We start from the raw sequence: 12,500 nt of genomic DNA on the forward strand, positions 1-12,500 counted from the left end.
AAAGTGGGCGATACCGCCCCCTGGGGGGCGCTGGAACGATCCAGGGGGGCAGTAGTAGCCTCGGGTGCAATTGGGGGGCGTTGAATAAAAATAAGGGGGCGGTGGAAGCATAAAGAAAGAATATAAGAAAATTTTGAAAAACCGTTCGTACATGTTTCATCTGTTGTGTAACATAGAGCAACAGAGGGTCCTGTGGCACCTTTGAGACTAACAGAAGTACTGGGAGCATAAGCTTTCGTGGGTAAGAACCTCACTTCTTCAGATGCAAAGGTGCCACAGGACCCTCTGTTGCTTTTTACAGATTCAGACTAACACGGCTACCCCTCTGATACGTGTAACATAGAGTTAAAGTTGTAGTGATTACTTTATTTTCCAAATAAATTCACAAATTATAACCGATCAGGTGTCAAGTCCGCCAACAGCTCTTAACAAGCAAGTGTTGGCAGGCGAGCGTGTCGCGCATTGTCGGGAAGTCCAGCATGCATCAGCAGGAATATGTGCGTGTAATGACTTGTTTACAATACGATACTATAAATAGGCGACATGTATGAAATCTAATTTAGATTGTTTCTTAATTGTGTAAAAAGCAGTTAATAGTGCAATAAGTATTTAAAATTTTTTATTCATATTCAATACCTTCGATCTTTACGGATTACGGATCACATACAAAGCAAAATGTATTATTGTTGTTTCAATAAAACAGCAATTTACATGTGAGTATTTTTATACATTTTCTTACATATCTACCGTACATTTCTGTGTCTCTAGTGCTTACTAATAATAAAATCGTAGCAGGCTTGTGTCGGTACAGTACTATTTGAAGTGTACAGTCAATATATTTGTCATATTTTTTATTACAATATTAACGAAAACGGGAATGAAATCATAAAAAAACTGTTAACTATTAACATTTATTTATATCTATCGAATCATCTGTGTTAATTGGTAAATAAGGCATGTGTTAATAAGGAACAATTATTTAAATAAGGGCAAACTAAATTAAAACTATTAACTGATTTTTAATTGCATATTGATTATTTTTTAATTAATTATTTCTTGATAAATTTAGTTTGATATTTGACAGTTTAATATCAAATACATATATCTAATGCTGAGCAAAGAACAAAACCCAGTTTATTAGTTTCATTAGTATTTTAGTTTGGTTGTCTTTTGCCATCTTACGCAAAAACCACTGTATACCTGATGTCGTGGGCGATATTCTAATAACACATCTTTCTTTACTATATTGTAGGACGTAGGTAGAAATATAGATACATAAAAGAACACAAATTTGTCACTGCATCTTTCTGTTTGTTCGCTTAAAGAAGGTAGATTTCCAGGGGGGCGCTGAGTAATTTTTTTTCTGAAAAGGGGGCGGTAGGCCAAATAAGTTTGGGAACCTCTGTTTTAAATGAATACACACTGCCCTGCCAGCAGGCTCAGCCCTGCTCTGGGGGGCTTCTTCTGTGAGGGCAGGCAGTTCAGTCTTTATGAGCCATGAGTTCTTGGCCTTGAGTGAGTATGCCAACAAGGGTTTCTTGTCATGAGGAAAAAGCGTATTTTGAAAAGGTGATCACTGGCACGTTTTGAAATCCAAGTGTAGGCTTCGCCCCTTGTAGTTTCAAACTAGCTAATACCTTAAAATGACAGTTTGCCCTGTCTGCAGTAGTATTGAAAATGTGTTAGCTATCACGTTCTCCAACAAACACATTTGTCAAGTGTGGACAAGCCCTTAGTGCAGAGTAAGATGGGGAGGTTGTGATATAGGAGCTGGAACTGATACCTCCTTAATCTCATCTCATATAGGGGCTACCATTAGGTGGGAATAATCTCTACTGAGTTGGGCTGGATTCATGCTGGCAACTTCTCGGCCAAGGCTCTGTAGTTCAATCCACTTCCTGTCCCCATCAGTGCTAGTGTGACACCTTCAGGAATGATGCTTGTTTGGGGGAAAGGGTGACTTGCCCTATATAGGTGTACAAGGCCTTAGTTAGTAAAAAGGATTGTGAAGTGCACAGGAATGTTACCACCAGTCAGTGGGAGACCTAGGGCTAGGATTCATGGTCTTCCAGCTTGCAACTCTGTGCACTTTTCTGTACACTACAGGGCACCTCTGAGCATTCCTACCAAAACAGTGATGTTTTAAAAGTAGGCTTGGCAGAATTTGATTTTTTAAAATAATTTTGATGGATAATATCTGTTTTAAGCATTTTTTTATCTGTATAGAATTAAATTTTCACACTTGTGGGAAGTTATAAGTCAGATAATTAATGACAGCAGATGTTTAATGATGATAGATGTTGATATTCAAAAAAGTTAAAGTTTTATAACTATTAAAACACAAATTGTCAACATTATATGTCAAAATATACAAAGTAAATATTCTTAAACCAACAAATACCTGTTTTTACGATTCATTCATTAGTCCATATGTAACAATCTTAATTCACAGTCTAAATCACTGGATTTTGACTACTAAGATCTCAGGTGGCATTTTCATAGTTTGCCTATCTGTACATTTATTTTATTATCGTGGAAATATTTGTACATAGGTTTGTGTGTGTATGGTGAAATTGACATTTACCAGTAAATATCTAAGTCTATTTACAAGTTATGTGGGTAGGTGTGATGGCTCTTCCAAATGCACAAGGACCATGCCACATGATTTGGCATGTCTGGAGGGGAAGCCCACCTACCCACAGAGGCTGGAAGCCTTACCAGGGTGCTGCCTTTTGGTGCTGCTTGGGACTCCAACTTCCACATCTGCCTCTAGTGCCACATTGTCTAATAAACTGTAGGAACAGGAAACTTACCTGCATCCCAGAGCCCCCTGACTGATGGTGAGAGGGTCCAGCAGGGATTGACAGCTGGGGGAATCCAGCACAGTTGAGTGGAATTTTTTTGTTTGCAGCAGTCTCTGGCGTACAGGCTGTAATAGTAACTGCTGTATTCTCAGGAGTAACCTGACGCGGAATCAGGAAGTATGAGTTTCTTATCAACACTTAGCGCTTTATTACTTATTATTACTTATTATTAAGAGCCTTTAAAACGACCTGCACAGGGGAAAAGCTAGGCCCTGGGCTCTTGTTTGCTTCTTTACACATCTGAAGAAGAAAGCATGGAAGGATTCTTCACCAAAGAGTTTATGTACATATCATTGGTTTTTTACATTTGAAATTCTGGTCTGGTACCCGGGCAGTCTCTTGTGTGACAAGAGAGCCAGTCAGATTATTACATCACCGCACTGAAAAAGTGAAATCTCTGTGACAGTGAAGTGGTCAGCCTGTTTAAAACTCCCATTTAGTGTCAATGTCCAAGAAACACATGACTAAATAATAGCCGTTAAGATTCAGCCTTTCTGGCCTTTCTGAGAAATCTCACAGCCCGTGATTCTGACACCTCCCATAAATCTTCAGCATAACCAGAGAAGTCCAGACTTGATATTGATGATATTTGTAACCTAAAATTAATAATAAAAATCCAAGCAGAAAAAAGTGAAAATGTAAATGCCTTCTAGGTTATCTTTCTGTTGCAGAATGAAGCAAAACAGAATGAGCACAGTCTTATCTTTCCATTGTAGGTCATCAGTAGAGACCGGAAAATCAGACTCTCCTTTAGCCTTCTGGGTAGCCCCAGCTACATTTCAGATATTGCTGTTTTAGATGCTCTGGTTCAATAACTTGCTGCACTGAGTTGTGTACCAAAACAAGGACAATCAGTCAGTGCTGGCTCATTTGCAGCCCTTCAGGCTTTGCAATTATTTGTTGTTTGCTTGCTAGAGTGCAGTTATTCTTTTCATTATGGCTGAGCAGCTATTTCAATTCCAACATCCTGTGTGCAATGGCTTATAGTCTCCCACACAAGTGCTTCTGGGGCTGTATTGTCTCGGGCTAGCTCTCCTCTCCGCGATGTGCTGTATGAGCCATGTGTAAGGGTAGTTGTTTGGAAAGTTCTGGAGGAAAAAAAACAAAACAAATTCCACTGCTTTATTGTGTTAAAATGTACGTGCTTTTTCCTGGCTGAATACATATTGGATATATTGTGCTTATGTAACCCACACACCTCTGGGGTGTGGTGTTCTGTCCCATCTAGTGGCACCGAGACCACTTAGAGAGAGATTAATAAATTTGCTCTACAGCCTTAGCTAACAGCCATGTGGCTTTTAGCTGATGCAGTAGAGGCTCATGCACTAAGCTCCAGAGTCCCAGGTTCGGTCCCGCCCGCTTATGACCGGGGTCTATCGGTGTTACACTTAAACTGTAAAGCTGGATGTAGGCTCCTTAGTTAAGAACTTCCCAGCCTTTATGGTAACCCCTACCTGCACAGGAATAAGGTTTTATGCAGGGGGATGATGTCATGCTGAAATGCAGTAGGCATCTGTGTGTACAGCAACATGGTCCTTGCAGTGCTCCAGAAAGCTAGCAGGCCCTCCCGTGACTATTCAGAATGGGCTTCATTGTACATTGTATTAGGCAGTATGTGACACTGCTTGGTGTTCTATCTCCCTGTGGTGCTCCTTCAAATTCCAAGGTCTAGCTGCCTCAGAAACACCTATGGGTTTGTCTCTGTTGCAGCATGAGGATAGATCAATCAATCTCAACCCAAGGCAGTGCAGCCACACTCAGTGCACAAATGTTCAGTGGTGTTCTGCTATGCCTCATGCCCATGTTGGTTTGCAGTTATGCATCTCAGTTGAATAGCCTGTCCAGCTCCTGTGGTCACTGAGCTGACTGTCATAGAAGTTAAGCCCACAAGGAACCATTATGATCATATAGTCTGACTTCTTGCCACCCAGAGGTGGATTTAGATTCTTTGTGCTCTGGGCACAAAGAACATTTGGGCCCGACCCCCCACACTCCCTGCCATGGGGCCCTGCCCCCTGCTCCTTCCATTCCCCCATGGCTCCGCCTCCTGGCCTGGATAAAAGCTGGTTGGTGGTAAGAGCTGCCCAGGGAGTCTGAGCCACTGTGGTGAGCCCTGGACCCTCCACCTGCCCTAGGTGGTGCACCCTGGGGGACAGGGATGCTGGCATCCCAGCACCTCACCCAGGGCAGGTGGAGGGCCTGGGGCTCCCCACAGCTGCCCGGGCTACCTGGGTAGCTCTTATTACAGCCTAGGGTGACCATACATCCCGTTTTGCCTGGGACAGTCCCCTTTTTAACCCTGCCACAGATGTCCCGACTTTTTTGGCAAAACTGGGCATTTGTGCTGTGTGCTCTTACCAACTGATCATCAGTTGGCAAGAGCACACTGGACAAATGCCCAGTTTTGTGAAAAAGGGGCTGGGGGGTGAGTGGTGGGGTACAGGGGAGTGAGCAGTGGGAGGAGGGTTTGGGCCAGGTCTGTGCAGGGCAGGGGCTCAGGAGAGGGGCTCGAGCCAGGTCCACACGGGAGGGATGGGCAGGACTGGCCTTAAGGGTGGGCCACCCCGGCGACTTCCCAAGGGTGCCATAATCAAGCAGGTGCACTGCTGGTGTGGAGTCAGAAACTGTTCCCAGCTGGCAGAAGAGCGCTGCATCTGGGGGCACCCAGATTTCTCTGGGCTTCCTCCCAGCAGAGGAATATGGGGAGAGTGAGCAGTGACACACACATACTGCTCGCTCCCAAAGTTTTCTTGCACCCCCTAGGGGGCTGGGGGGAGTGAAGAGCAACACCAAGTCCATTCATTCAGGTCATTTTCCCCCACCTGGGCTGTGCTGGAAGGCGAGCATCTGGGGCTGCTGCTTTTTTCTCTCCTCTTACGCAGCCCAGGTCGGGTAAGTGACCTGGATGAAGGGAGCCCAGATGTTGCTCCTCGTTCCCCCCCTCACATCCCCCTAGGGGTCCATGAGGAGAAGCAGCATTTGAGTGGGGAGCAAGCAGCAATGCCAGCTGCTCCATGCATCCAGGTCAGCTTCCCCACGTGGGTGCAGGAGGGTGGTGCAGGGGTTAGGAGTGTAAGAGGGGGCAGGGGTTAGGGGTACAGGGATTGGGGTGCAGGGATTAGGGACAAAGGGGGAACAGTGCAGGGGTTAGGGGCACAGAAGGGGACAGGGTTGAGCCCACAGGGGCCAGGGGCAATGTGGGGGGATGCCCCGTCCACAGGGGCTAGGAGTGCTGTTTTCTTGAAGGCCAGCCCTGGGCGGGGGAGAAGGGCTCAGAACCAAGGGGACTGGGGAAGTGGCTTGGGACAGGGTGGGGAGGGGGAGAGGGGAGAGGGCCACATCCACATGGGGGGCATCGGGGAGAGAGGCTCGGACCAGGTCCATGCGCGGGGGAGAAGGGGGCCTGGGAAGCGGGTTTGGGTGAGCGGCTCATCCAGCTCCATGCGTGGGGAATATACTCACCTCACTACAGCCGGGCTCTGGCTTCTGGCCTGACCAGGAGGGAAGAGGAGAAGCAGGGCAGCAGGGCCCCGGGAGGCTGGGGGGAGAGAAGAAGCAGAGCGGGGGTGGGGAGGAGGATCAGGGTGGAGGGGAGGGATGGAGTTCCAGCAATCCTGCTGGGGCTGCCAAATTGGCCGGGGCTTTGGGCATGGGTCCCATTGGCCTATGCGGTAATCCACTGCTGTTGCCAGTTCTTTAGGAGATTCTCTTCCAAGTTCCATCACTGCTCCCTTCCCAGACTCTTGCTCTCAGCAAGGCTAATGAACCGTGACAGGGCATAGAGGCATCAGGGAGGGAAATCATCCATGTGGCTTCCTGCAGCACAGCACTCATGCTATAGCCTTCCCAAAGCCCAGCACCTGTCCAGCATAGCAGCAAACTTCCTGGCTCCATTTCCCAGGGAGTACTATTTCCAACCTCTGCTCCCAGATGGCTTCAGAAAGCACTGGTCAGATGTGCCAGCTGCAGGCCGTAAATAGAGCAGGCTCAGCAGCAGCGGAGTTCCTGAAAGAGGAGCTGGTGCTGGCTCTGTGGGTGTCACTGGACACGCTGCAGCCTCAGCACGATGCAGGCTAAAGGGCACCTCCAGGAGCTCTGGAAAGGCCAAGGGCCGCAGAGTTGCCAGCCCCAAGTGTTCAGCCGTCAGCAGGCAGGCCCCCAAATCATCAGATTTCAGAACATACTCATAGACTCATAGACTTTAAGGTCAGAAGGGACCATTATGATCATCTGGTCTGACCCCCTGCATGCTGCAGGCCATAAAACCGTCCCTATCCCTTCCCTGGACTCTGCTGTTGAAGTCCCCAATCCTGTTTTTAGTGACTTCAATCGGCAGAGACCCTCCTGCTAGAGATCCCTGCCCCATGCTGCGGAGGAAGGCGAAAAACCTCCAGAGGCTCAGCCAATTTGCCCTGGAGGAAAATTCCTTCCCGACCCCAAATATGGCAATCAGTAAGACCCCGAGCATATAGGCAAGAGTCTCCAGCCCGACCCCTGTTAGCCATATACTATTTACCTACCATTGCTTGGCTTTCCTTGACTACTATGTTTTACCATTAAACCATTCCCTCCATAAACTTATCTAACTTAATCTTAAAACCAGACAGGTCCGTCGCCCCCACCGTTTCCCTCGGTAGGCCGTTCCAATATTTCACCCCCTGACGGTCAGAAACCTTCGTCTAATTTCAAGTCTGAACTTCCCCACGGCCAGTTTATATCCATTCGTTCTTGTATCCACGTTAGTACTAAGCTGGAATAATTCTTCTCCCTCCCTTGTATTAATCCCTCTAATATATTTAAAGGTAGCAATCATATCCCCTCTCAGCCTTCGCTTTGTCAGACTAAACAACCCAAGCTCCTCTAGTCTCCTTTCGTACGACAGGTTTTCCATTCCTCTGATCATCCTAGTGGCCCTTCTCTGCACCCGTTCCAGTTTGAGTTCATCTTTTTTAAACATGGGAGACCAGAACTGCACACAGTACTCCAAATGAGGTCTCACCAGCGCCTTGTACAACGGAAGCAGGACCTCCTTATCCCTACTAGATATACCTCGCCTAATGCATCCCAAGACAGCATTGGCTTTTTTCACCGCCATGTCACATTGTCGACTCATAGTCATCCTGCGGTCTACAAGAACCCCTAGGTCCTTCTCCTCTTCCGTTACTTCTAACCAATGCGTCCCCATCTTGTAACTAAAATTGTTATTAGTCATCCCCAAATGCATCACCTTACACTTTTCACTATTAAATTTCATCCTATTTCTGATACTCCAATTCACAAGCTCATTCAAGTCTCCCTGCAGGATATCCCTATCCTCCTCCGAATTTACAACGCCTCCCACCTTCGTATCATCCGCAAACTTTATCAGCCCATTCCTGCAATCGGTTCCGAGGTCAGATATAAATAGATTAAATAAAATGGGTCCCAAAACCGAACCTTGAGGCACTCCACTAGTAACCTCCCTCCAACCTGACAGTTCACCCTTTAATACAACCCGCTGCATTCTCCCCATTAACCAATTCCTTATCCACCTCTGGATTTTCATATCGATCCCCATGTTTTTCAGTTTAACTAATAATTCCTCATGGGGTACAGTATCAAACGCTTTACTGAAATCCAGGTATATTAGGTCCACCGCATTTCCCTTATCTAATAAATCCGTTACTTTCTCAAAGAAGGAGATCAGATTCGTTTGGCACTAGATGCTGGGGTTCTTTGCCTTTGGTTCCTGAGCATTTAGGGCTGCCATCCTCAGGCCCCCGCAACTAGGCGGCTAAAAACACACTAGGGAGATTGTAAGGCTTTAGGGTTGGGATAAAATCCCCTAGGTTGGCAGTGTTACGTGGGCTTTTTAACAGGATCTGCACTGAGTATTTTGCTGCCTCTGGCCAGAAAAGGGCTCATACTTGAAGTGCAATCACAGCCACACCCTGCTCCACACCCGGTGTGTGGCACCCAGAGCCATAACCCCCAGCCCCCATAGAGTCATAGGCCTGGTCTACACTACGGGTTTAGGTCGACTTTAGCAGCGTTAAACCGAATTAAGCCTGGACACGTCCACACAACGAAGCCCTTTCTTTCGACTTAAAGGGTCCTTTAAACCGGTTTCTTTACACCACCTCCGACGAGGGGATTAGCGATAAAACCGGCCTTTGCGGGTCGGAATTGGGGTAGTGTGGACGGAATTCGACGTTATTGGCCTCCGGGAGCTATCCCATAGTGCTTCATTGTGACCGCTCTGGACAGCACTCTCAACTCAGATGCACTGACCAGGTAGACAGGAAAAGACCCGCGAATGTTTGAATTTCATTTCCTGTTTGCTCAGCGTGGAGAGCACAGGTGACCACGCAGAGCTCATCAGCACAGGTAACCGTGATGGAGTCCCAGGATCGCAAAAGAGCTCCAGCATGGACCGAACGGGAGGTACGAGATCTGCTCGCCATATGGGGAGATGAAGCAGTGATAGCTGAACTCTGTAGCAGTAAAAGAAATGGAAAAGTATTAGAAAAGATCTCCAAGGCTATGAAGGACCGAGGCCATAACAGGGACACACAGCAGTGCCGCGTGAAAATTAAGGAGCTACGGCAAGCTTACCACAAAGCCAGAGAAGCAAACGGAAGGTCCGGGGCAGAGCCGCAAACTTGCCGCTACTACGCGGAGCTGCATGCGATCCTAGGGGGTGCAGCCACCACTACCCCAACCGTGTGCTATGACTCTCTCACTGGAGAAACACACAGGGAAGACGGTTCGGGGAACGAGGAACATGAGGATGGAGGTACTGTAGGTAGCTCACAGCAGCAAGGAAGCGGAGAAACCGGTTTCCCCAACAGCCAGGATATGTTTGTGACCCTGGACCTGGAACCAGTAACCCCCGAACTCACCCAAGACCCTCAGGGCACACAGGAGACCTCTGGTGAGTGTAACTTTGTAAATATTTGTAAACATTACACAAAAAAAGCAAGCGTGTTTAATGATTAATTTGCCCTGGCAATCGCGGCCAGTACATCTACTGGAAAAGTCTGTTAACGTGTATGGGGATGGAGCGGAAATCCTCCAGGGACATCTCCAGAAAGCTCTCCTTTATGTACTCCCAAAGCGTTTGTAAAAGGTTTCTGGGGAGGGCTGCCTTATCCCGTCCGCCATGGTAGGACACTTTACCACGCCAGGCCAGTAGCACGTAGTCTGGAATCATTGCATAACAAAGCATGGCAGCGTATGGTCCCGGTGTTTGCTGGCATGCAGACAACATCCATTCCTTATCTCTCTTTGTTATCCTCAGGAGAGTGATATCATTCATGGTCACCTGGTTGAAATGGGGTGATTTTATTAAGGGGACATTCAGAGGCGCCCGTTCCTGCTCTTCTGAACAGAAATGTTCCCCGCTGTTAACCACGCGGTGGAGGGGAGGGGTGAAGTGATCATCCCAGAGAATCGTATGTGTGTGTGGGGGGGGTGGTTTACTTGTGTTTGTGCCGCATGTTAACCGGGAAACCGCAGCCCCTCCTTTTACATTGAAAACCCATTTTAAATGGACAACCCAATTCATCCTTGATATGGGAAATGCGCTGCTGTTTGCAACCTTTCCCGCATGTTAAGAAGGTTAAAAAAGCCAAAACACTGTGGCCTACCATGGCTGCCTGCAAGCCGAAATATGCGACCTTGTAATGAAAGAGTGTACCCATTGTTCTCTAAAATGTGTTTTTTTAACCACCTCTCCCTTCTCCTCCACCAGCTGCAAATGTTTCTCCTTCGCAGAGGCTCGTGAACATTAGAAAAAGAAAACGTAGGACGAGGGACGATATGTTCACGGTGCTGCAGATGTCTTCCCACGCTGATAGAGCACAGCAGAATGCGTAGAGGCAGTCAATGTCGGAGATGAGAAAAGCCCAATATGAACGAGAGGAGAGGTGGCGGGATGAAAAGAGCAAGTGGCGGGCTGAAGACGATAGGTGGCGTCAGCTTGCAGACAGACGGCAAGAGTCAATGCTCCGTCTGCTGGAGCATCAAACTGATATGCTCGAGCGTATGGTTGAGCTGCAGGAAAGGCAGCAGGAGCAGAGACTGCCGCTACAGCCCCTGTGTAACCAACAGCCCTCCTCCCCAAGTTCCATAGCCTCCTCACCAAGACGCCCAAGAACACGGTGGGGGGGCCTCCGTCCACCCAGTCACTCCACCCCAGATGATCGCCCAAGCATCAGAAGGCTGGCCTTCAATAAGAGTTAAAGTTTTAAAATGCAGTGTGTCCTTTTCCATCCCTCCTCCCCCACCCATCCCGGGCTACCTTGGCAATTATCCCCCTACTTCTGTGAGGAACTAATAAAGAATGCATGAATGTGAAAAAACAATGACTTTATTGCCTCTGCAAGTGGTGCTCGAATTGGGGAGGGGAGGGTGGAGTGGGGTGGTTGGTTTACAGGGAAGTAGAGTGAACCGGGTCGGGGGGGGGGGGGGGTTTGGAGGGTTCATCAAGGAGAAACAAACAGAAGTTTCACACAGTAGCCTGGCCAGTCACAAAACTCGTTTTCAAAGCTTCTCTGATGCGCACCGCACCCTGCTGTGCTCCTCTAACCGCCCTGGTGTCTGGCTGCGCGTAATCAGCGGCCAGGCGAGTTGCCTCAACCTCCCACCCTGCCATAAAGGTCTCCCCCTTACTCTCACAGATATTGTGGAGCGCACAGCAAGCAGCAATAACAATGGGGATATTCTTTTCGCTGAGGTCTGAGCGAGTCAGTAAGCTGCGCCAGCGCGCTTTTAAACGTCCAAATGCACATTCCACCACCATTCGGCACTTGCTCAGCCTGTAGTTGAACAGGTCCTGACTCCTGTCCAGGCTGCCTGTATACGGCTTCATGAGCCATGGCATTAAGGGGTAGGCTGGGTCCCCAAGGATCACGATAGATATTTCAACATCCCCAACGGTCACTTTCTGGTCCGGGAAGAAAGTCCCTTCCTCCAGCTTTCAAAACAGAGCAGAGTTCCTGAAAACGCGAGCATCATGTACCTTTCCCGGCCATCCCACGTTGATGTTGGTGAAACGTCCCTTGTGATCCACCAGGGCTTGCAGCAGCATTGAAAAGTACCCCTTGCGGTTTACGTAGTCGGTGGCTTGGTGCTCCGGTGACAAGATAGGGATATGGGTTCCGTCTATGGCCCCGCCACAGTTTGGGAATCCCATTTCAGCAAAACCATCCACTATTGACTGCACGTTGCCCAGAGTCACTACCCTTGCTATCACCAGGTCTTTCATTGCCCTGGCAAATGGGATCACAGCAGCCCCCACCGTAGATTTGCCCACTCCAAATTGATTCCCAACTGACCGGTAGCTGTCTGGCGTTGCAAGCTTCCACAGGGCTTTCGCCACTCGCTTCTCAACTGTGAGGGCTGCTCTCATCTTGGTATCCTGGCGTTTCAGGGCAGGGGAAAGCAAGTCACAAAGTTCCATGAAAGTGCCCTTACGCATGCAAAAGTTTCGCAGCCACTGGGAATCGTCCCATACCTGCAGCACGATGCGATCCCACCAGTCTGTGCTTGTTTCCCGGGCCCAGAATCGGCGTTCCATGGCATGAACCTGCCCCAGTGACACCATGATTTCCACATTGCTGGGGCCCGTGCCTTGTGAGAGGTCTATGTCCATGT

The 12,500-nt window shown here is 48.2% G+C and overlaps 1 protein-coding gene and 2 long non-coding RNA genes across 4 annotated transcripts in view; 2 read left to right on the top strand and 1 right to left on the bottom strand.

Moving 5' to 3' along the window:
• Window positions 1-12,500, top strand: part of SHISA4 (shisa family member 4) — a 62,976-nt gene that overhangs the window by 15,534 nt on the left and 34,942 nt on the right. The window lies entirely within an intron of this gene.
• LOC135983410 (uncharacterized) lies at window positions 2,989-6,704 on the bottom strand. Its single transcript, XR_010601024.1, has 2 exons — window positions 6,327-6,704; window positions 2,989-3,952 (listed from the first exon to the last, which is right to left on the bottom strand). It is a non-coding gene; the product is annotated as an uncharacterized LOC135983410 (long non-coding RNA).
• Window positions 6,782-11,206, top strand: LOC135983409 (uncharacterized). Its single transcript, XR_010601023.1, has 2 exons — window positions 6,782-9,777; window positions 10,597-11,206. It is a non-coding gene; the product is annotated as an uncharacterized LOC135983409 (long non-coding RNA).

The sequence above is a fragment of the Chrysemys picta genome, chromosome 4 (genome assembly GCF_011386835.1).
Source record: "Chrysemys picta bellii isolate R12L10 chromosome 4, ASM1138683v2, whole genome shotgun sequence".
Lineage (NCBI taxonomy): Eukaryota > Metazoa > Chordata > Testudines > Emydidae > Chrysemys > Chrysemys picta.